We start from the raw sequence: 24,850 nt of genomic DNA on the forward strand, positions 1-24,850 counted from the left end.
AGTGGCTGAAACAGAGGGCAAGGAACAGAAGGGCTGAAACAGAGGGCGAGAAACAGAGGGGCTGAAACAGAGGGGCTGAAACAGAGGGGCGGAAACAGAGGGGCTGAAACAGAGAGCGAGAAACAGAGGGGCTGAAACAGAGGGGCTGAAACAGAGGGCTAGAAACAGAGGGGCTGAAACAGAGGGCGAGAAACAGAGGGGCTGAAACAGAGGGCGAGAAACAGAGGGCGAGAAACAGATGGACTGAAACAGAGGGTCTGAAACAGAGGGGCTGAAACAGAGGGCGAGAAACAGAGTGGCTGAAACAGAGGGCGAGAAACAGAGTGGCTGAAACAGAGGGCAAGAAACAGAGGGGCTGAAACAGAGGGCGAGAAACAGAGGGGCTGAAACAGAGGGGCGGAAACAGAGGGGCGGAAACAGAGGGGCTAAAACAGAGAGCGAGAAACAGAGGGGCTGAAACAGAGGGGCGGAAACAGAGGGGCTGAAACAGAGGGTGAGAAACATAGTGGCTGAAACAAAGGGGCTGAAACAGTGGGGCTAAAATAGAGGGGCTGAAACAGAGGGCGAGAAATAGAGGGGCTGAAACAGAGGGCGAGAAACCGGGAGGCTGAAACAGAGGGCGAGAAACAGAGGGGCTGAGACAGAGGGCGAGAAACAAAGGGGCTGAAACAGAGGTGCTGAAACAGCGGGGCTGAAACAGAGGGCGAGAAACAGAGGGGCTGAAACAGAGGGCGAGAAACAGAGGGGCTGAAACAGAGGGCGAGAAACAGAGGGGCTGAAACAGAGGGCGAGAAACAGAGGGGCTGAAACAGAGGGGCTGAAACAGAGGGGCTGAAACAGAGGGTGAGAAACAGAGGGGCTGAAACAGAGGGCGAGAAACAGAGGGGCTGAATCAGAGGGGCTGAAACAGAGGGCGAGAAACAGAGGGGCTGAAACAGAGGGGCTGAAACAGAGGGGCTGAAACAGAGGGGCTGAAACAGAGGGCGAGAAACAGAGGGGCTGAATCAGAGGGGCTGAATCAGAGGGGCTGAAACAGAGGGCCTGAATCAGAGGGGCTGAAACAGAAGGCGAGAAACAGAGGGGCTGAAAGAGAGGGCCTGAATCAGAGGGGCTGAAACAGAAGGCGGGAAACAGAGGGGCTGAAACAGAGGGCGATAAACAGAGGGGCAGAAACAGAGGGCGAGAAACAGTGGGGCTGAAACAGAGGGGCTGAAACAGAGGGCAAGAAACAGAGGGGCTGAAACAGAGGGCGAGAAACAGAGGGGCTGAAACAGAGGGGCTGAAGCAGAGGGGCTGAAACAGAGGGCGAGAAACAGAGGGGCTGAAACAAAGGGCGAGAAACAGAGGGGCTGAAACAGAGGGGCAGAAACAGAGGGGCTGAAACAGAGGGGCTGAATCGGAGGGGCTGAAACTGAGGGGCTGAAACAGAGGGGCTGAAACAGAGAGTGCGAAACAGAGGTGCTGAAACAGAGGGCGAGAAACAGAGGGGCTAAAACAGAGGGCGATAAACAGAGGGGCTGAAACAGAGGGCAAGAAAGAGAGGGGCTGAAACCGAGTGGCTGAAACAGAAGGGCTGAAACAGAGGGGCTGAAACAGAGGGCGAGAAACAGAGGGGCTGAATCAGAGGGGCTGAAACAGAGGGGCTGAAACAGAAGGCGAGAAACAGACGGGCTGAAACAGAGGGCGAGAAACAGAGGGCGAGAAACAGAGGGGCTGAAACAGAGGGGCTGAAACAGAGGGGCTGAATCAGAGGGGCTGAAACAGAGGGGCTGAAACAGAAGGCGAGAAACAGACGGGCTGAATCAGAGGGGCTGAAACAGAGGGGCTGAAACAGAAGGCGAGAAACAGAGGGGCAGAAACAGAGGGCGAGAAACAGAGGGGCTGAAACAGAGGGGCTGAAACAGAGGGCAAGAAACAGAGGGGCTGAAACAGAGGGCGAGAAACAGAGGGGCTGAAACAGAGGGGCTGAAACAGAGGGGCTGAAACAGAGGGCGAGAAACAGAGGGGCTGAAACAAAGGGCGAGAAACAGAGGGGCGGAAACAGAGGGGCAGAAACAGAGGGGCGGAAACAGAGGGGCTGAATCGGAGGGGCTGAAACAGAGGGGCTGAAACAGAGGGGCTGAAACAGAGGGCAAGAAACAGAGGGGCTGAAACAGAGGGGCTGAAACAGAGGGGCAGAAACAGAGGGCGAGAAACAGAGGGGCTGAATCAGAGGGGCTGAATCAGAGGGGCTGAAACAGAGGGGCTGAAACAAATGGCGAGAAACAGAGGGGCTGAATCAGAGGGGCTGAATCAGAGGGGCTGAAACAGAGGGGCTGAAACAGAGGGCGAGAAACTAAGGGACTGAATCATGGGGGCTGAAACAGAGGGGCTGAAACAGACGGGCTGAAACAGAGGGGCTGAAACAGAGGGGCTGAAATAGAGGGGCTGAAACAGAGGGGCTGAAACAGTGGGCGAGAAACTAAGGTACTGAATCAGAGGGGCTGAAACAGAGGGGCTGAATCAGAGGGGCTGAAACAGAGGGGCTGAATCAGAGGGGCTGAAACAGAGGTGCTGAAACAGAGGGCGAGAAACAGAGAGGCTGAAACAGAGGGCGAGAAACAGAGGGGCTGAAACAGAGGGCGAGAAACAGAGGGGCTGAAACAGAGGGGCTGAAACAGAGGGGCTGAAACAGAGGGCGAGAAACAGAGGGGCTGAAACAGATGGCGAGAAACAGAGGGGCTGAAACAGAGGGCGAGAAACAGAGGGGCTGAATCAGAGGGGCTGAAACAGAGGGCGCGAAACAGAGGGGCTGAAACAGAGGGCGAGAAACAGAGGGGCTGAAACAGAGGTGCTGAAACAGAGGGTGAGAAACAGAGGGGCTGAACCAGAGGGCGAGAAACAGAGGGGCTGAAACAGAGGGGCTGAAACAGAGGGGCTGATTCAGAGGGGCTGAAAAAGAGGGGCTGAATCAGAGGGGCTGAAACAGAGGGCGAGAAACAGAGGGGCTGAAACAGAGGGCGAGAAACAGAGGAGCAGAAACAGAGGGCGAGAAACAGAGGGGCTGAAACAGAGGGGTTGAAACAGAGAGTGCGAAACAGAGGGGCTGAAACAGAGGGCGAGAAACAGAGGGGCTGAAACAGAGGGGCTGAAACAGAGGGGCTGAAACAGAGGGCAAAAAACAGAGGGGCTGAAACCGAGTTGCTGAAACAGAAGGGCTGAAACAGAGGGGCTGAAACAGAGGGCGAGAAACAGAGGGGCTGAAACAGAAGGCGAGAAACAGAGGGGCTGAAACAGAGGGCGAGAAACAGAGGGGCAGAAACAGAGGGCGAGAAACAGAGGTGCTGAAACAGAGGGGCTGAAACAGAGGGGCTGAAACAGAGGGCAAGAAACAGAGCGGCTGAAACAGAGGGCGAGAAACAGAGGGGCTGAAACAGAGGGGCTGAAACAGAGGGGCTGAAACAGAGGGCGAGAAACAGAGGGGCTGAAACAACGGGCGAGAAACAGAGGGGCTGAAACAGAGGGGCAGAAACAGAGGGGCTGAAACAGAGGGGCTGAATCGGAGGGGCTGAAACAGAGGGGCTGAAACAGAGGGGCTGAAACAGAGGGCAAGAAACAGAGGGGCTGAAACAGAGGGGCTGAAACAGAGGGGCAGAAACAGAGGGCGAGAAACAGAGGGGCTGAATCAGAGGGGCTGAATCAGAGGGGCTGAAACAGAGGGGCTGAAACAGAGGGCGAGAAACTAAGGGACTGAATCAGAGAGGCTGAAACAGAGGGGCTGAAACAGAGGGGCAGAAACAGAGGGCGAGAAACAGAGGGGCTGAAACAGAGGGGCTGAAACAGAGGGCGAGAAACAAAGGTGCTTAATCAGAGGGGCTGAATCAGAGGGGCTGAAACAGAGGGGCTGAATCAGAGGGGCTGAAACAGAAGGCGAGAAACAGAGGGGCTGAAACAGAGGGCGAGAAACAGAGGGGCAGAAACAGAGGGCGAGAAACAGAGGGGCTGAAACAGAGGGGCTGAAACAGAGGGGCTCAAACAGAGGGCAAGAAACAGAGGGGCTGAAACAGAGGGCGAGAAACAGAGGGGCTGAAACAGAGGGGCTGAAACAGAGGGGCTGAAACAGAGGGCGAGAAACAGAGGGGCTGAAACAAAGGGCGAGAAACAGAGGGGCTGAAACAGAGGGGCAGAAACAGAGGGGCTGAAACAGAGGGGCTGAATCGGAGGGGCTGAAACAGAGGGGCTGAAACAGAGGGGCTGAAACAGAGGGCAAGAAACAGAGGGGCTGAAACAGAGGGGCTGAAACAGAGGGGCAGAAACAGAGGGCGAGAAACAGAGGGGCTGAAACAGAGGGGCTGAAACAGAGGGCGAGAAACAGAGGGGCTGAATCAGAGGGGCTGAATCAGAGGGGCTGAAACAGAGGGGCTGAAACAGAGGGCGAGAAACTAAGGGACTGAATCAGAGGGGCTGAAACAGAGGGGCAGAAACAGAGGGCGAGAAACAGAGGGGCTGAAACAGAGGGGCTGAAACAGAGGGCGAGAAACAAAGCGGCTTAATCAGAGGGGCTGAATCAGAGGGGCTGAAACAGAGGGGCTGAATCAGAGGGGCTGAAACAGAAGGCGAGAAACAGAGGGGCTGAAACAGAGGGCGAGAAACAGAGGGGCAGAAACAGAGGGCGAGAAACAGAGGGGCTGAAACAGAGGGGCTGAAACAGAGGGGCTGAAACAGAGGGCAAGAAACAGAGGGGCTGAAACAGAGGGCGAGAAACAGAGGGGCTGAAACAGAGGGGCTGAAACAGAGGGGCTGAAACAGAGGGCGAGAAACAGAGGGGCTGAAACAAAGGGCGAGAAACAGAGGGGCTGAAACAGAGGGGCAGAAACAGAGGGGCTGAAACAGAGGGGCTGAATCGGAGGGGCTGAAACAGAGGGGCTGAAACAGAGGGGCTGAAACAGAGGGCAAGAAACAGAGGGGCTGAAACAGAGGGGCTGAAAAAGAGGGGCAGAAACAGAGGGCGAGAAACAGAGGGGCTGAAACAGAGGGGCTGAAACAGAGGGCGAGAAACAGAGGGGCTGAATCAGAGGGGCTGAATCAGAGGGGCTGAAACAGAGGGGCTGAAACAGAGGGCGAGAAACAGAGGGGCTGAAACAGAGGGGCAGAAACAGAGGGGCTGAATCAGAGTGGCTGATTCAGAGGGTCTGAAACAGAGGGGCTGAATCAGAGGGGCGGAAACAGAGGGCGAGAAACAGAGGGGCAGAAACAGAGGGCAAGAAACAGAGGGGCTGAAACAGAGGGCGAGAAACAGACGGGCAGAAACAGAGAGCGAGAAACAGAGGGACTGAAACAGAGGGGCTGAAACAGAGAGCGCGAAACAGAGGGACAGAAACAGAGGGCGAGAAACAGAGGGGCTGAAACAGAGGGCGAGAAACAGAGGGGCTGAAACAGAGGGCGAGAAACAGAGGGGCTGAAACAGAGGGCAAGAAACAGAGGGGCTGAAACAGAGTGGCTGAAACAGAGGGCGAGAAACAGAGGGGCTGAATCAGACAGGCTGAATCAGATGGGCTGAAACAGAGGGGCTGAAACAGAGGGCGAGAAACAGAGGGCGAGAAACAGAGGGCGAGAAACAGTGGGGCTGAAACAGAGGGCGAGAAACAGAGAGGCTGAAACACAGGGCGAGAAACAGAGGGGCTGAAACAGAGGGCGAGAAACAGAGGGGCTGAAACAGAGGGACTGAAACAGAGGGGATGAAACAGAGGGGCTGAAACAGAGGGCGAGAAACAGAGTGGCTGAAACAGAGAGCGAGAAACAGAGTGGCTGAAACAGAGGGCAAGGAACAGAAGGGCTGAAACAGAGGGCGAGAAACAGAGGGGCTGAAACAGAGGGGCTGAAACAGAGGGGCGGAAACAGAGGGGCTGAAACAGAGAGCGAGAAACAGAGGGGCTGAAACAGAGGGGCTGAAACAGAGGGCTAGAAACAGAGGGGCTGAAACAGAGGGCGAGAAACAGAGGGGCTGAAACAGAGGGCGAGAAACAGAGGGCGAGAAACAGATGGACTGAAACAGAGGGTCTGAAACAGAGGGGCTGAAACAGAGGGCGAGAAACAGAGTGGCTGAAACAGAGGGCGAGAAACAGAGTGGCTGAAACAGAGGGCAAGAAACAGAGGGGCTGAAACAGAGGGCGAGAAACAGAGGGGCTGAAACAGAGGGGCGGAAACAGAGGGGCGGAAACAGAGGGGCTAAAACAGAGAGCGAGAAACAGAGGGGCTGAAACAGAGGGGCGGAAACAGAGGGGCTGAAACAGAGGGTGAGAAACATAGTGGCTGAAACAAAGGGGCTGAAACAGTGGGGCTAAAATAGAGGGGCTGAAACAGAGGGCGAGAAATAGAGGGGCTGAAACAGAGGGCGAGAAACCGGGAGGCTGAAACAGAGGGCGAGAAACAGAGGGGCTGAGACAGAGGGCGAGAAACAAAGGGGCTGAAACAGAGGTGCTGAAACAGCGGGGCTGAAACAGAGGGCGAGAAACAGAGGGGCTGAAACAGAGGGCGAGAAACAGAGGGGCTGAAACAGAGGGCGAGAAACAGAGGGGCTGAAACAGAGGGCGAGAAACAGAGGGGCTGAAACAGAGGGGCTGAAACAGAGGGGCTGAAACAGAGGGTGAGAAACAGAGGGGCTGAAACAGAGGGCGAGAAACAGAGGGGCTGAATCAGAGGGGCTGAAACAGAGGGCGAGAAACAGAGGGGCTGAAACAGAGGGGCTGAAACAGAGGGGCTGAAACAGAGGGGCTGAAACAGAGGGCGAGAAACAGAGGGGCTGAATCAGAGGGGCTGAATCAGAGGGGCTGAAACAGAGGGCCTGAATCAGAGGGGCTGAAACAGAAGGCGAGAAACAGAGGGGCTGAAAGAGAGGGCCTGAATCAGAGGGGCTGAAACAGAAGGCGGGAAACAGAGGGGCTGAAACAGAGGGCGATAAACAGAGGGGCAGAAACAGAGGGCGAGAAACAGTGGGGCTGAAACAGAGGGGCTGAAACAGAGGGCAAGAAACAGAGGGGCTGAAACAGAGGGCGAGAAACAGAGGGGCTGAAACAGAGGGGCTGAAGCAGAGGGGCTGAAACAGAGGGCGAGAAACAGAGGGGCTGAAACAAAGGGCGAGAAACAGAGGGGCTGAAACAGAGGGGCAGAAACAGAGGGGCTGAAACAGAGGGGCTGAATCGGAGGGGCTGAAACTGAGGGGCTGAAACAGAGGGGCTGAAACAGAGAGTGCGAAACAGAGGGGCTGAAACAGAGGGCGAGAAACAGAGGGGCTAAAACAGATGGCGATAAACAGAGGGGCTGAAACAGAGGGCAAGAAAGAGAGGGGCTGAAACCGAGTGGCTGAAACAGAAGGGCTGAAACAGAGGGGCTGAAACAGAGGGCGAGAAACAGAGGGGCTGAATCAGAGGGGCTGAAACAGAGGGGCTGAAACAGAAGGCGAGAAACAGACGGGCTGAAACAGAGGGCGAGAAACAGAGGGGCAGAAACAGAGGGCGAGAAACAGAGGGGCTGAAACAGAGGGGCTGAAACAGAGGGGCTGAATCAGAGGGGCTGAAACAGAGGGGCTGAAACAGAAGGCGAGAAACAGACGGGCTGAATCAGAGGGGCTGAAACAGAGGGGCTGAAACAGAAGGCGAGAAACAGAGGGGCAGAAACAGAGGGCGAGAAACAGAGGGGCTGAAACAGAGGGGCTGAAACAGAGGGCAAGAAACAGAGGGGCTGAAACAGAGGGCTAGAAACAGAGGGGCTGAAACAGAGGGGCTGAAACAGAGGGGCTGAAACAGAGGGCGAGAAACAGAGGGGCTGAAACAAAGGGCGAGAAACAGAGGGGCGGAAACAGATGGGCAGAAACAGAGGGGCGGAAACAGAGGGGCTGAATCGGAGGGGCTGAAACAGAGGGGCTGAAACAGAGGGGCTGAAACAGAGGGCAAGAAACAGAGGGGCTGAAACAGAGGGGCTGAAACAGAGGGGCAGAAACAGAGGGCGAGAAACAGAGGGGCTGAATCAGAGGGGCTGAATCAGAGGGGCTGAAACAGAGGGGCTGAAACAAATGGCGAGAAACAGAGGGGCTGAATCAGAGGGGCTGAATCAGAGGGGCTGAAACAGAGGGGCTGAAACAGAGGGCGAGAAACTAAGGGACTGAATCATGGGGGCTGAAACAGAGGGGCTGAAACAGACGGGCTGAAACAGAGGGGCTGAAACAGAGGGGCTGAAATAGAGGGGCTGAAACAGAGGGGCTGAAACAGTGGGCGAGAAACTAAGGTACTGAATCAGAGGGGCTGAAACAGAGGGGCTGAATCAGAGGGGCTGAAACAGAGGGGCTGAATCAGAGGGGCTGAAACAGAGGTGCTGAAACAGAGGGCGAGAAACAGAGAGGCTGAAACAGAGGGCGAGAAACAGAGGGGCTGAAACAGAGGGCGAGAAACAGAGGGGCTGAAACAGAGGGGCTGAAACAGAGGGGCTGAAACAGAGGGCGAGAAACAGAGGGGCTGAAACAGATGGCGAGAAACAGAGGGGCTGAAACAGAGGGCGAGAAACAGAGGGGCTGAATCAGAGGGGCTGAAACAGAGGGCGCGAAACAGAGGGGCTGAAACAGAGGGCGAGAAACAGAGGGGCTGAAACAGAGGTGCTGAAACAGAGGGTGAGAAACAGAGGGGCTGAACCAGAGGGCGAGAAACAGAGGGGCTGAAACAGAGGGGCTGAAACAGAGGGGCTGATTCAGAGGGGCTGAAAAAGAGGGGCTGAATCAGAGGGGCTGAAACAGAGGGCGAGAAACAGAGGGGCTGAAACAGAGGGCGAGAAACAGAGGAGCAGAAACAGAGGGCGAGAAACAGAGGGGCTGAAACAGAGGGGTTGAAACAGAGAGTGCGAAACAGAGGGGCTGAAACAGAGGGCGAGAAACAGAGGGGCTGAAACAGAGGGGCTGAAACAGAGGGGCTGAAACAGAGGGCAAAAAACAGAGGGGCTGAAACCGAGTTGCTGAAACAGAAGGGCTGAAACAGAGGGGCTGAAACAGAGGGCGAGAAACAGAGGGGCTGAAACAGAAGGCGAGAAACAGAGGGGCTGAAACAGAGGGCGAGAAACAGAGGGGCAGAAACAGAGGGCGAGAAACAGAGGTGCTGAAACAGAGGGGCTGAAACAGAGGGGCTGAAACAGAGGGCAAGAAACAGAGCGGCTGAAACAGAGGGCGAGAAACAGAGGGGCTGAAACAGAGGGGCTGAAACAGAGGGGCTGAAACAGAGGGCGAGAAACAGAGGGGCTGAAACAACGGGCGAGAAACAGAGGGGCTGAAACAGAGGGGCAGAAACAGAGGGGCTGAAACAGAGGGGCTGAATCGGAGGGGCTGAAACAGAGGGGCTGAAACAGAGGGGCTGAAACAGAGGGCAAGAAACAGAGGGGCTGAAACAGTGGGGCTGAAACAGAGGGGCAGAAACAGAGGGCGAGAAACAGAGGGGCTGAATCAGAGGGGCTGAATCAGAGGGGCTGAAACAGAGGGGCTGAAACAGAGGGCGAGAAACTAAGGGACTGAATCAGAGAGGCTGAAACAGAGGGGCTGAAACAGAGGGGCAGAAACAGAGGGCGAGAAACAGAGGGGCTGAAACAGAGGGGCTGAAACAGAGGGCGAGAAACAAAGGTGCTTAATCAGAGGGGCTGAATCAGAGGGGCTGAAACAGAGGGGCTGAATCAGAGGGGCTGAAACAGAAGGCGAGAAACAGAGGGGCTGAAACAGAGGGCGAGAAACAGAGGGGCAGAAACAGAGGGCGAGAAACAGAGGGGCTGAAACAGAGGGGCTGAAACAGAGTGGCTCAAACAGAGGGCAAGAAACAGAGGGGCTGAAACAGAGGGCGAGAAACAGAGGGGCTGAAACAGAGGGGCTGAAACAGAGGGGCTGAAACAGAGGGCGAGAAACAGAGGGGCTGAAACAAAGGGCGAGAAACAGAGGGGCTGAAACAGAGGGGCAGAAACAGAGGGGCTGAAACAGAGGGGCTGAATCGGAGGGGCTGAAACAGAGGGGCTGAAACAGAGGGGCTGAAACAGAGGGCAAGAAACAGAGGGGCTGAAACAGAGGGGCTGAAACAGAGGGGCAGAAACAGAGGGCGAGAAACAGAGGGGCTGAAACAGAGGGGCTGAAACAGAGGGCGAGAAACAGAGGGGCTGAATCAGAGGGGCTGAATCAGAGGGGCTGAAACAGAGGGGCTGAAACAGAGGGCGAGAAACTAAGGGACTGAATCAGAGGGGCTGAAACAGAGGGGCTGAAACAGACGGGCTGAAACAGAGAGCCTGAAACAGAGGGGCTGAAACAGAGGGGCTGAAATAGAGGGGCTGAAACAGAGGGGCTGAATCAGAGGGGCTGAAACAGAGGGGCTGAATCAGAGGGGCTGAAACAGAGGGCGAGGAACAGAGGGGCTGAAACAGAGGGGCTGAATCAGAGGGGCTGAAACAGAGGGGCTGAAACAGAGGGCGAGAAACAGAGAGGCTGAAACAGAGGGCGAGAAACAGAGGGGCTGAAACAGAGGGCAAGAAACAGAGGGGCTGAAACAGAGGGCGAGAAACAGACGGGCTGAAACAGAGGGGCTGAAACAGAGGGGCTGAAACAGAGGGCGAGAAACAGAGGGGCTGAAACAGAGGGCGAGAAACAGAGGGCGAGAAACAGAGGGACTGAAACAGAGGGTCTGAAACAGAGGGGTTGAAACAGAGGGCGAGAAACAGAGGGGCTGAAACGGAGGGCGAGAAACAGAGGGGCTGAAACAGAGGGCGAGAAACAGAGGGGCTGAAACAGAGGTTCTGAAACAGTGGGGCTGAAACAGAGGGGCTGAAACAGAGGGTGAGAAATAAAGGGGCTGAAACAGAGGGCGAGAAACAGAGGGGCTGAAACAGAGGGCGAGAATCAGAGGGGCTGAAACAGAGGGCGAGAAACAGAGGGGCTGAAACAGAGGGGCTGAAACAGAGGGGCTGAAACAGAGGGCAAGAAATAGAGGGGCTGAAAAAGAGGGCAAGAAACCGAGGGGCTGAAACAGAGGGTGAGAAACAGAGGGGCTGAATCAGAGGGGCTGAAACAAATGCCGAGAAACAGAGGGGCTGAAACAGAGGGCGAGAAACAGAGGGGCTGAAATAGAGGGGCTGAAACAGAGGGTGAGAAACAGAGGGGCTGAAACAGAGGGCGAGAAACAGAGGGGCTGAAACAGAGGGGCAGAAACAGACGGGCTGAATCAGAGTGGCTGATTCAGAGGGTCTGAAACAGAGGGGCTGAATCAGAGGGGCGGAAACAGAGGGCGAGAAACAGAGGGGCAGATACAGAGGGCAAGAAACAGAGGGGCTGAAACAGAGGGCGAGAAACAGACGGGCAGAAACAGAGAGCGAGAAACAGAGGGACTGAAACAGAGGGTCTGAAACAGAGAGCGCGAAACAGAGGGACTGAAACAGAGGGCGAGAAACAGAGGGGCTGAAACAGAGGGCGAGAAACAGAGGGGCTGAAACAGAGGGCGAGAAACAGAGGGGCTGAAACAGAGGGCTAGAAACAGGCGGGCAGAAACAGAGGGCGAGAAACAGAGGGACTGAAACAAAGGGGCTGAAACAGAGAGCGCGAAACAGAGGGACTGAAACAGAGGGCGAGAAACAGAGGGGCTGAAACAGCGGGCAAGAAACAGAGGGGCTGAAACAGAGGGCGAGAAACAGAGGGGCTGAAACAGAGGGCAACAAACAGAGGGGCTGAAATAGAGTGGCTGAAACAGAGGGCGAGAAACAGAGGGGCTGAATCAGACAGGCTGAATCAGATGGGCTGAAACAGAGGGCCTGAAACAGAGGGCGAGAAACAGAGTGGCTGAAACAGAGGGCGAGAAACAGAGGGCGAGAAACAGAGGGGCTGAAAAAGTGGGGCTGAAACAAAGGGGCTGAAACAAAGCGCCTGATACAGAGGGCGAGAAACAGAGGGGCTGAAACAGAGGGCGAGAAACAGAGGGCCTGAAACAGAGGGGCTGAAACAGTGGGGCTGAAACAGAGGGCGAGAAACAGAGAGGCTGAAACACAGGGCGAGAAGCAGAGGGGCTGAAACAGAGGGCGAGAACCAGAGGGGCTGAAACAGAGGGACTGAAACAGAGGGGCTGAAACAGAGGGGCTGAAACAGAGGGCGAGAAACAGAGTGGCTGAAACAGAGGGCGAGAAACAGAGTGGCTGAAACAGAGGGCAAGAAACAGAGGGGCTGAAACAGAGGGCGAGAAACAGAGTGGCTGAAACAGAGGGCAAGAAACAGAGGGCGAGAAACAGAGTGGCTGAAACAGAGGGCGAGAAATAGAGTGGCTGAAACAGAGGGCAAGAAACAGAGGGGCTGAAACAGAGGGCGAGAAACAGAGGGGTTGAAACAGAGGGGCTGAAACAGAGGGGCGGAAACTGAGGGGCTGAAACAGAGAGCGAGAAACAGAGGGGCTGAAACAGAGGGGCTGAAACAGAGGGGCTGAAACAGAGGGCGAGAAACATAGTGGCTGAAACAAAGGGGCTGAAACAGTGGGGCTACAATAGAGGGGCTGAAACAAAGGGCGAGAAATAGAGGGGCTGAAACAGAGGGCGAGAAACCGAGGGGCTGAAACAGACGGGATGAAACAGAGGGCGAGAAACAGAGGGGCTGAAAAAGAGGGGCTGAAACAGAGGGGTTGAAACAGAGGGCGAGAAACAGAGGGGCTGAAACAGAGGGCGAGAAACAGAGGGGCTGAAACAGAGGGCGAGAAACAGAGGGGCTGAAACAGAGGGCGAGAAACAGAGGGGCTGAAACAGAGGGGCTGAAACAGAGAGGCTGAAACAGAGGGCGAGAAACAGAGGGGCTGAAACAGAGGGCGAGAAACAGAGGGGCAGAAACAGAGGGGCTGAAACAGAGGGTTGAAACAGAGAGCGAGAAACAGAGGGGCTGAAAAAGAGGGCCAGAAACAGAGGGCGAGAAACAGAGGGACTGAAACAGTGGGGCTGAAACAGAGGGGCTGATACAGAGGGCGAGAAACAGAGCGGCTGAAACAGAGGGCGAGAAACAGAGGGGCTGAAACAAAGGGGCTGAAACAGTGGGGCTAAAACAGAGGGGCTGAAACAGAGGGCGAGAAATAGAGGGGCTGAAACAGAGGGCGAGAAACAGAGGGGCTGAAACAGAGGGCGAGAAACAGAGGGGCTGAAACAGAAGGCGAGAAACAGAGGGGCTGAAACAGAGGGGCTGAAACAGAGGGCGAGAAACAGAGGGGCTGAAACAGAGGGCGAGAAACAGAGGGGCTGAAACAGAGGGCGAGAAACAGAGGGGCTGAATCAGAGGGGCTGAAACAGAGGGGCTGAAACAGAGGGGCTGAAACAGAGGGCGAGAAACAGAGGGGCTGAATCAGAGGGGCTGAATCAGAGGGGCTGAAACAGAGGGCCTGAATCAGAGGGGCTGAAACAGAAGGCGAGAAACAGAGGGGCTGAAAGAGAGGGCCTGAATCAGAGGGGCTGAAACAGAAGGCGGGAAACAGAGGGGCTGAAACAGAGGGCGATAAACAGAGGGGCAGAAACAGAGGGCGAGAAACAGTGGGGCTGAAACAGAGGGGCTGAAACAGAGGGCAAGAAACAGAGGGGCTGAAACAGAGGGCGAGAAACAGAGGGGCTGAAACAGAGGGGCTGAAGCAGAGGGGCTGAAACAGAGGGCGAGAAACAGAGGGGCTGAAACAAAGGGCGAGAAACAGAGGGGCTGAAACAGAGGGGCAGAAACAGAGGGGCTGAAACAGAGGGGCTGAATCGGAGGGGCTGAAACTGAGGGGCTGAAACAGAGGGGCTGAAACAGAGAGTGCGAAACAGAGGGGCTGAAACAGAGGGCGAGAAACAGAGGGGCTAAAACAGAGGGCGATAAACAGAGGGGCTGAAACAGAGGGCAAGAAAGAGAGGGGCTGAAACCGAGTGGCTGAAACAGAAGGGCTGAAACAGAGGGGCTGAAACAGAGGGCGAGAAACAGAGGGGCTGAATCAGAGGGGCTGAAACAGAGGGGCTGAAACAGAAGGCGAGAAACAGACGGGCTGAAACAGAGGGCGAGAAACAGAGGGGCAGAAACAGAGGGCGAGAAACAGAGGGGCTGAAACAGAGGGGCTGAAACAGAGGGGCTGAATCAGAGGGGCTGAAACAGAGGGGCTGAAACAGAAGGCGAGAAACAGACGGGCTGAATCAGAGGGGCTGAAACAGAGGGGCTGAAACAGAAGGCGAGAAACAGAGGGGCAGAAACAGAGGGCGAGAAACAGAGGGGCTGAAACAGAGGGGCTGAAACAGAGGGCAAGAAACAGAGGGGCTGAAACAGAGGGCGAGAAACAGAGGGGCTGAAACAGAGGGGCTGAAACAGAGGGGCTGAAACAGAGGGCGAGAAACAGAGGGGCTGAAACAAAGGGCGAGAAACAGAGGGGCGGAAACAGAGGGGCAGAAACAGAGGGGCGGAAACAGAGGGGCTGAATCGGAGGGGCTGAAACAGAGGGGCTGAAACAGAGGGGCTGAAACAGAGGGCAAGAAACAGAGGGGCTGAAACAGAGGGGCTGAAACAGAGGGGCAGAAACAGAGGGCGAGAAACAGAGGGGCTGAATCAGAGGGGCTGAATCAGAGGGGCTGAAACAGAGGGGCTGAAACAAATGGCGAGAAACAGAGGGGCTGAATCAGAGGGGCTGAATCAGAGGGGCTGAAACAGAGGGGCTGAAACAGAGGGCGAGAAACTAAGGGACTGAATCATGGGGGCTGAAACAGAGGGGCTGAAACAGACGGGCTGAAACAGAGGGGCTGAAACAGAGGGGCTGAAATAGAGGGGCTGAAACAGAGGGGCTGAAACAGTGGGCGAGAAACTAAGGTACTGAATCAGAGGGGCTGAAACAGAGGGGCTGAATCAGAGGGGCTGAAACAGAGCGGCTGAAACAGAGGGCGAGAAACAGAGGGGCTGAAACAAAGGGGCTGAAACAGTGGGGCTAAAACAGAGGGGCTGAAACAGAGGGCGAGAAATAGAGGGGCTGAAACAGAGGGCGAGAAACAGAGGGGCTGAAACAGAGGGCGAGAAACAGAGGGGCTGAAACAGAAGGCGAGAAACAGAGGGGCTGAAACAGAGGGGCTGAAACAGAGGGCGAGAAACAGAGGGGCTGAAACAGAGGGCGAGAAACAGAGGGGCTGAAACAGAGGGTGAGAAACAGAGGGGCTGAATCAGAGGGGCTGAAACAGAGGGGCTGAAACAGAGGGGCTGAAACAGAGGGCGAGAAACAGAGGGGCTGAATCAGAGGGGCTGAATCAGAGGGGCTGAAACAGAGGGCCTGAATCAGAGGGGCTGAAACAGAAGGCGAGAAACAGAGGGGCTGAAAGAGAGGGCCTGAATCAGAGGGGCTGAAACAGAAGGCGGGAAACAGAGGGGCTGAAACAGAGGGCGATAAACAGAGGGGCAGAAACAGAGGGCGAGAAACAGTGGGGCTGAAACAGAGGGGCTGAAACAGAGGGCAAGAAACAGAGGGGCTGAAACAGAGGGCGAGAAACAGAGGGGCTGAAACAGAGGGGCTGAAGCAGAGGGGCTGAAACAGAGGGCGAGAAACAGAGGGGCTGAAACAAAGGGCGAGAAACAGAGGGGCTGAAACAGAGGGGCAGAAACAGAGGGGCTGAAACAGAGGGGCTGAATCGGAGGGGCTGAAACTGAGGGGCTGAAACAGAGGGGCTGAAACAGAGAGTGCGAAACAGAGGGGCTGAAACAGAGGGCGAGAAACAGAGGGGCTAAAACAGAGGGCGATAAACAGAGGGGCTGAAACAGAGGGCAAGAAAGAGAGGGGCTGAAACCGAGTGGCTGAAACAGAAGGGCTGAAACAGAGGGGCTGAAACAGAGGGCGAGAAACAGAGGGGCTGAATCAGAGGGGCTGAAACAGAGGGGCTGAAACAGAAGGCGAGAAACAGACGGGCTGAAACAGAGGGCGAGAAACAGAGGGGCAGAAACAGAGGGCGAGAAACAGAGGGGCTGAAACAGAGGGGCTGAAACAGAGGGGCTGAATCAGAGGGGCTGAAACAGAGGGGCTGAAACAGAAGGCGAGAAACAGACGGGCTGAATCAGAGGGGCTGAAACAGAGGGGCTGAAACAGAAGGCGAGAAACAGAGGGGCAGAAACAGAGGGCGAGAAACAGAGGGGCTGAAACAGAGGGGCTGAAACAGAGGGCAAGAAACAGAGGGGCTGAAACAGAGGGCGAGAAACAGAGGGGCTGAAACAGAGGGGCTGAAACAGAGGGGCTGAAACAGAGGGCGAGAAACAGAGGGGCTGAAACAAAGGGCGAGAAACAGAGGGGCGGAAACAGAGGGGCAGAAACAGAGGGGCGGAAACAGAGGGGCTGAATCGGAGGGGCTGAAACAGAGGGGCTGAAACAGAGGGGCTGAAACAGAGGGCAAGAAACAGAGGGGCTGAAACAGAGGGGCTGAAACAGAGGGGCAGAAACAGAGGGCGAGAAACAGAGGGGCTGAATCAGAGGGGCTGAATCAGAGGGGCTGAAACAGAGGGGCTGAAACAAATGGCGAGAAACAGAGGGGCTGAATCAGAGGGGCTGAATCAGAGGGGCTGAAACAGAGGGGCTGAAACAGAGGGCGAGAAACTAAGGGACTGAATCATGGGGGCTGAAACAGAGGGGCTGAAACAGACGGGCTGAAACAGAGGGGCTGAAACAGAGGGGCTGAAATAGAGGGGCTGAAACAGAGGGGCTGAAACAGTGGGCGAGAAACTAAGGTACTGAATCAGAGGGGCTGAAACAGAGGGGCTGAATCAGAGGGGCTGAAACAGAGGGGCTGAATCAGAGGGGCTGAAACAGAGGTGCTGAAACAGAGGGCGAGAAACAGAGAGGCTGAAACAGAGGGCGAGAAACAGAGGGGCTGAAACAGAGGGCGAGAAACAGAGGGGCTGAAACAGAGGGGCTGAAACAGAGGGGCTGAAACAGAGGGCGAGAAACAGAGGGGCTGAAACAGATGGCGAGAAACAGAGGGGCTGAAACAGAGGGCGAGAAACAGAGGGGCTGAATCAGAGGGGCTGAAACAGAGGGCGCGAAACAGAGGGGCTGAAACAGAGGGCGAGAAACAGAGGGGCTGAAACAGAGGTGCTGAAACAGAGGGTGAGAAACAGAGGGGCTGAACCAGAGGGCGAGAAACAGAGGGGCTGAAACAGAGGGGCTGAAACAGAGGGGCTGATTCAGAGGGGCTGAAAAAGAGGGGCTGAATCAGAGGGGCTGAAACAGAGGGCGAGAAACAGAGGGGCTGAAACAGAGGGCGAGAAACAGAGGAGCAGAAACAGAGGGCGAGAAACAGAGGGGCTGAAACAGAGGGGTTGAAACAGAGAGTGCGAAACAGAGGGGCTCAAACAGAGGGCGAGAAACAGAGGGGCTGAAACAGAGGGGCTGAAACAGAGGGGCTGAAACAGAGGGCAAAAAACAGAGGGGCTGAAACCGAGTTGCTGAAACAGAAGGGCTGAAACAGAGGGGCTGAAACAGAGGGCGAGAAACAGAGGGGCTGAAACAGAAGGCGAGAAACAGAGGGGCTGAAACAGAGGGCGAGAAACAGAGGGGCAGAAACAGAGGGCGAGAAACAGAGGTGCTGAAACAGAGGGGCTGAAACAGAGGGGCTGAAACAGAGGGCAAGAAACAGAGCGGCTGAAACAGAGGGCGAGAAACAGAGGGGCTGAAACAGAGGGGCTGAAACAGAGGGGCTGAAACAGAGGGCGAGAAACAGAGGGGCTGAAACAACGGGCGAGAAACAGAGGGGCTGAAACAGAGGGGCAGAAACAGAGGGGCTGAAACAGAGGGGCTGAATCGGAGGGGCTGAAACAGAGGGGCTGAAACAGAGGGGCTGAAACAGAGGGCAAGAAACAGAGGGGCTGAAACAGAGGGGCTGAAACAGAGGGGCAGAAACAGAGGGCGAGAAACAGAGGGGCTGAATCAGAGGGGCTGAATCAGAGGGGCTGAAACAGAGGGGCTGAAACAGAGGGCGAGAAACTAAGGGACTGAATCAGAGAGGCTGAAACAGAGGGGCTGAAACAGAGGGGCAGAAACAGAGGGCGAGAAACAGAGGGGCTGAAACAGAGGGGCTGAAACAGAGGGCGAGAAACAAAGCGGCTTAATCAGAGGGGCTGAATCAGAGGGGCTGAAACAGAGGGGCTGAATCAGAGGGGCTGAAACAGAAGGCGAGAAACAGAGGGGCTGAAACAGAGGGCGAGAAACAGAGGGGCAGAAACAGAGGGCGAGAAACAGAGGGGCTGAAACAGAGGGGCTGAAACAGAGGGGCTCAAACAGAGGGCAAGAAACAGAGGGGCTGAAACAGAGGGCGAGAAACAGAGGGGCTGAAACAGAGGGGCTGAAACAGAGGGGCTGAAACAGAGGGCGAGAAACAGAGGGGCTGAAACAAAGGGCGAGAAACAGAGGGGCTGAAACAGAGGGGCAGAAACAGAGGGGCTGAAACAGAGGGGCTGAATCGGAGGGGCTGAAACAGAGGGGCTGAAACAGAGGGGCTGAAACAGAGGGCAAGAAACAGAGGGGCTGAAACAGAGGGGCTGAAACAGAGGGGCAGAAACAGAGGGCGAGAAACAGAGGGGCTGAAACAGAGGGGCTGAAACAGAGGGCGAGAAACAGAGGGGCTGAATCAGAGGGGCTGAATCAGAGGGGCTGAAACAGAGGGGCTGAAACAGAGGGCGAGAAACTAAGGGACTGAATCAGAGGGGCTGAAACAGAGGGGCTGAAACAGACGGGCTGAAACAGAGAGCCTGAAACAGAGGGGCTGAAACAGAGGGGCTGAAATAGAGGGGCTGAAACAGAGGGGCTGAATCAGAGGGGCTGAAACAGAGGGGCTGAATCAGAGGGGCTGAAACAGAGGGCGAGGAACAGAGGGGCTGAAACAGAGGGGCTGAATCAGAGGGGCTGAAACAGAGGGGCTGAAACAGAGGGCGAGAAACAGAGAGGCTGAAACAGAGGGCGAGAAACAGAGGGGCTGAAACAGAGGGCAAGAAACAGAGGGGCTGAAACAGAGGGCGAGAAACAGACGGGCTGAAACAGAGGGGCTGAAACAGAGGGGCTGAAACAGAGGGCGAGAAACAGAGGGGCTGAAACAGAGGGCGAGAAACAGAGGGCGAGAAACAGAGGGACTGAAACAGAGGGTCTGAAACAGAGGGGTTGAAACAGAGGGCGAGAAACAGAGGGGCTGAAACGGAGGGCGAGAAACAGAGGGGCTGAAACAGAGGGCGAGAAACAGAGGGGCTGAAACAGAGGTTCTGAAACAGTGGGGCTGAAACAGAGGGGCTGAAACAGAGGGTGAGAAATAAAGGGGCTGAAACAGAGGGCGAGAAACAGAGGGGCTGAAACAGAGGGCGAGAATCAGAGGGGCTGAAACAGAGGGCGAGAAACAGAGGGGCTGAAACAGAGGGGCTGAAACAGAGGGCAAGAAACAGAGGGGCTGAAAAAGAGGGCAAGAAACCGAGGGGCTGAAACAGAGGGTGAGAAACAGAGGGGCTGAATCAGAGGGGCTGAAACAAATGCCGAGAAACAGAGGGGCTGAAACAGAGGGCGAGAAACAGAGGGGCTGAAACAGAGGGGCTGAAACAGAGGGTGAGAAACAGAGGGGCTGAAACAGAGGGGCAGAAACAGACGGGCTGAATCAGAGTGGCTGATTCAGAGGGTCTGAAACAGAGGGGCTGAATCAGAGGGGCGGAAACAGAGGGCGAGAAACAGAGGGGCAGATACAGAGGGCAAGAAACAGAGGGGCTGAAACAGAGGGCGAGAAACAGACGGGCAGAAACAGAGAGCGAGAAACAGAGGGACTGAAACAGAGGGTCTGAAACAGAGAGCGCGAAACATAGGGACTGAAACAGAGGGCGAGAAACAGAGGGGCTGAAACAGAGGGCGAGAAACAGAGGGGCTGAAACAAAGGGCGAGAAACAGAGGGGCTGAAACAGAGGGCTAGAAACAGGCGGGCAGAAACAGAGGGCGAGAAACAGAGGGACTGAAACAAAGGGGCTGAAACAGAGAGCGCGAAACAGAGGGACTGAAACAGAGGGCGAGAAACAGAGGGGCTGAAACAGCGGGCAAGAAACAGAGGGGCTGAAACAGAGGGCGAGAAACAGAGGGGCTGAAACAGAGGGCAACAAACAGAGGGGCTGAAATAGAGTGGCTGAAACAGAGGGCGAGAAACAGAGGGGCTGAATCAGACAGGCTGAATCAGATGGGCTGAAACAGAGGGCCTGAAACAGAGGGCGAGAAACAGAGTGGCTGAAACAGAGGGCGAGAAACAGAGGGCGAGAAACAGAGGGGCTGAAAAAGTGGGGCTGAAACAAAGGGGCTGAAACAAAGCGCCTGATACAGAGGGCGAGAAACAGAGGGGCTGAAACAGAGGGCGAGAAACAGAGGGCCTGAAACAGAGGGGCTGAAACAGTGGGGCTGAAACAGAGGGCGAGAAACAGAGAGGCTGAAACACAGGGCGAGAAGCAGAGGGGCTGAAACAGAGGGCGAGAACCAGAGGGGCTGAAACAGAGGGACTGAAACAGAGGGGCTGAAACAGAGGGGCTGAAACAGAGGGCGAGAAACAGAGTGGCTGAAACAGAGGGCGAGAAACAGAGTGGCTGAAACAGAGGGCAAGAAACAGAGGGGCTGAAACAGAGGGCGAGAAACAGAGTGGCTGAAACAGAGGGCAAGAAACAGAGGGCGAGAAACAGAGTGGCTGAAACAGAGGGCGAGAAATAGAGTGGCTGAAACAGAGGGCAAGAAACAGAGGGGCTGAAACAGAGGGCGAGAAACAGAGGGGCTGAAACAGAGGGGCTGAAACAGAGGGGCGGAAACTGAGGGGCTGAAACAGAGAGCGAGAAACAGAGGGGCTGAAACAGAGGGGCGGAAACAGAGGGGCTGAAACAGTGGGCGAGAAACATAGTGGCTGAAACAAAGGGGCTGAAACAGTGGGGCTACAATAGAGGGGCTGAAACAAAGGGCGAGAAATAGAGGGGCTGAAACAGAGGGCGAGAAACCGAGGGGCTGAAACAGACGGGATGAAACAGAGGGCGAGAAACAGAGGGGCTGAAACAGAGGGGCTGAAACAGAGGGGTTGAAACAGAGGGCGAGAAACAGAGGGGCTGAAACAGAGGGCGAGAAACAGAGGGGCTGAAACAGAGGGCGAGAAACAGAGGGGCTGAAACAGAGGGCGAGAAACAGAGGGGCTGAAACAGAGGGGCTGAAACAGAGAGGCTGAAACAGAGGGCGAGAAACAGAGGGACTGAAACAGAGGGCGAGAAACAGAGGGGCAGAAACAGAGGGGCTGAAACAGAGGGTTGAAACAGAGAGCGAGAAACAGAGGGGCTGAAAAAGAGGGCCAGAAACAGAGGGCGAGAAACAGAGGGACTGAAACAGTGGGGCTGAAACAGAGGGGCTGATACAGAGGGCGAGAAACAGAGCGGCTGAAACAGAGGGCGAGAAACAGAGGGGCTGAAACAAAGGGGCTGAAACAGTGGGGCTAAAACAGAGGGGCTGAAACAGAGGGCGAGAAATAGAGGGGCTGAAACAGAGGGCGAGAAACAGAGGGGCTGAAACAGAGGGCGAGAAACAGAGGGGCTGAAACAGAAGGCGAGAAACAGAGGGGCTGAAACAGAGGGGCTGAAACAGAGGGCGAGAAACAGAGGGGCTGAAACAGAGGGCGAGAAACAGAGGGGCTGAAACAGAGGGCGAGAAACAGAGGGGCTGAATCAGAGGGGCTGAAACAGAGGGCGAGAAACAGAGGGGCGGAAACAGAGAGCGAGAAACAGAGGGGCTGAAACAGAGGATCTGAAACAGAGGGTGAGAAACAGAGGGGCTGAAACAGAGGGCGAGAAACAGAGGGGCTGAAAGAGAGGGGCTGAAACAGAGGGGCTGAATCAGAGGGGCTGATTCAGAGGGGCTGAAACAGAGGGGCTTAATCAGAGGGGCTGAAACAGAGGGCGAGAAACAGAGGGGCTGAAACAGAGGGCGAGAAACAGAGGGGCAGAACAGAGGGCGAGAAACAGAGGAGCTGAAACAGAGGGGCTGAAACAGAGAGCTTGAAACAGAGGGGCTGAAACAGATGGCGAGAAACAGAGGGACCGAAACAGAGGTCGAGAAACAGAGGGGCTGAAACAGAGGGCAAGAAACAGAGGGGCTGAAACAGAGTGGCTGAAACAAGGGCTTAAACAGAGGGGCTGAAACAGAGGGCGAGAAACAGAGGGGCTGAATCAGAGGGGCTGAATCAGAAGGGCTGAAACAGAGGGCGAGAAACAGAGGGGCTGAAACAGAGGGCGAGAAACAGACGGGCAGAAACAGAGGGGCTGAAACAGAGGGGCTGAAACAGAGGGCGAGAAACAGACGGGCAGAAACAGAGAGCGAGAAACACAGGGACTGAAACAGAGGGGCTGAAACAGAGGGTTGAAAGAGAGAGCGAGAAACAGAGGGGCTGAAACAGAGGGCCAGAAACAGAGGGCGAGAAACAGAGGGACTGAAACAGTGGGGCTGAAACAGAGGGGCTGATACAGAGGGCGAGAAACAGAGCGGCTGAAACAGAGGGCGAGAAACAGAGGGGCTGAAACAAAGGGGCTGAAACAGTAGGGCTAAAACAGAGGGGCTGAAACAGAGGGCGAGAAATAGAGGGGCTGAAACAGAGGGCGAGAAACAGAGGGGCTGAAACAGAGGGCGAGAAACAGAGGGGCTGAAACAGAAGGCGAGAAACAGAGGGGCTGAAACAGAGGGGCTGAAACAGAGGGCGAGAAACAGAGGGGCTGAAACAGAGGGCGAGAAACAGAGGGGCTGAAACAGAGGGCAAGAAACAGAGGGGCTGAAACAGAGTGGCTGAAACAGAGGGCGAGAAACAGAGGGGCTGAATCAGACAGGCTGAATCAGATGGGCTGAAACAGAGGGGCTGAAACAGAGGGTGAGAAACAAAGGGGCTGAAACAGCGGGCGAGAAACAGAGGGCGAGAAACAGAGTGTCTGAATCAGAGGGGCTGAAACAGAGGGCGAGAAACAGAGTGGCTGAAACAGAGGGCGAGAAACAGAAGGGCTGAAACAGAGGGGCTGAAACAGAGGGGCTGAAACAGAGGGGCTGAATCCGAGGGCAAGAAACAGAGAGCGAGAAACAGAGGGCGAGAAACAGAGGGGCTGAAACAGAGGGCAAGAAACAGAGGGGCTGAAACAGAGGGCGAGAAACAGAGGGGCTGAAACAGAGGGGCTGAAACGGAGGGGCTGAAACAGAGGGCGAGAAACAGAGGGGCTGAAACAGAGGGCGAGAAACAGAGGGGCTGAAACAGAGGGCGAGAAACAGAGGGCGAGAAACAGAGGGACTGAAAAAGAGGGGCTGAAACAGAGGGGCTGAAACAGATGGCGAGAAACAGAGGGGCTGAAACAGAGGGCGAGAAACAGAGGGGCTTAAACAGAGGGCGAGAAACAGAGGGGCTGAAACAGAGGGGCTGAAACAGTGGGGCTGAAACAGAGCGGCTGAAGCAGAGGGCGAGAAATAGAGGGGCTGAAACACAGGGCGAGAAATACAGGGGCTGAAACAGAGGGCGAGAAACAGAGGGGCTGAAACAGAGGAGCTGAAACAGAGGGGCTGAAACAGAGGGCGAGAAATACAGGGGCTGAAAAAGAGGGCGAGAAACAGAGGGGCTGAAACAGAGGGCGAGAAACAGAGGGCCTGAATCAGAGGAGCTGAAACAGAGGGCGAGAAACAGAGGGGCTGAAACAGAGGGCGAGAAACAGTGGGACTGAAACAGAGGGGCTGAAACAGAGGGTGAGAAACAGAGGGGCTGAAACAGAGGGCAAGAAACAGAGGGGCTGAAACAGAGGATCTGAAACAGAGGGGCTGAATCAGAGGGGCTGATTCAGAGGGGCTGAAACAGTGGGGCTGAAGCAGAGGGGCTGAAACAGATGGCAAGAAACAGAGGGGCTGAAACAAAGGGGCTGAAACAGTGGGGCTGAAACAGAGGGGCTGAAACAGAGGGCGAGAAACAGAGGGGCTGAAACAGAGGGCGAGAAACAGAGTGGCTGAAACAGAGGGGCTGAAACAGAGGGGCTGAATCAGAGTGGCTGATTCAGAGGGTCTGAAACAGAGGGGCTGAATCAGAGGGGCGGAAACAGAGGGCGAGAAACAGAGGGGCAGAAACAGAGGGCAAGAAACAGAGGGGCTGAAACAGAGGGCGAGAAACAGACGGGCAGAAACAGAGAGCGACAAACAGAGGGACTGAAACAGAGGGGCTGAAACAGAGAGCGCGAAACAGAGGGACTGAAACAGAGGGCGAGAAACAGACGGGCAGAAACAGAGAGCGAGAAACACAGGGACTGAAACAGAGGGGCTGAAACAGAGGGTTGAAAGAGAGAGCGAGAAACAGAGGGGCTGAAACAGAGGGCCAGAAACAGAGGGCGAGAAACAGAGGGACTGAAACAGTGGGGCTGAAACAGAGGGGCTGATACAGAGGGCGAGAAACAGAACGGCTGAAACAGAGGGCGAGATACAGAGGGGCTGAAACAAAGGGGCTGAAACAGTAGGGCTAAAACAGAGGGGCTGAAACAGAGGGCGAGAAATAGAGGGGCTGAAACAGAGGGCGAGAAACAGAGGGGCTGAAACAGAGGGCGAGAAACAGAGGGGCTGAAACAGAAGGCGAGAAACAGAGGGGCTGAAACAGAGGGGCTGAAACAGAGGGCGAGAAACAGAGGGGCTGAAACAGAGGGCGAGAAACAGAGGGGCTGAAACAGAGGGCAAGAAACAGAGGGGCTGAAACAGAGTGGCTGAAACAGAGGGCGAGAAACAGAGGGGCTGAATCAGACAGGCTGAATCAGATGGGCTGAAACAGAGGGGCTGAAACAGAGGGTGAGAAACAAAGGGGCTGAAACAGCGGGCGA

Source organism: Chiloscyllium punctatum, chromosome 21 (genome assembly GCF_047496795.1).
Source record: "Chiloscyllium punctatum isolate Juve2018m chromosome 21, sChiPun1.3, whole genome shotgun sequence".
Lineage (NCBI taxonomy): Eukaryota > Metazoa > Chordata > Chondrichthyes > Orectolobiformes > Hemiscylliidae > Chiloscyllium > Chiloscyllium punctatum.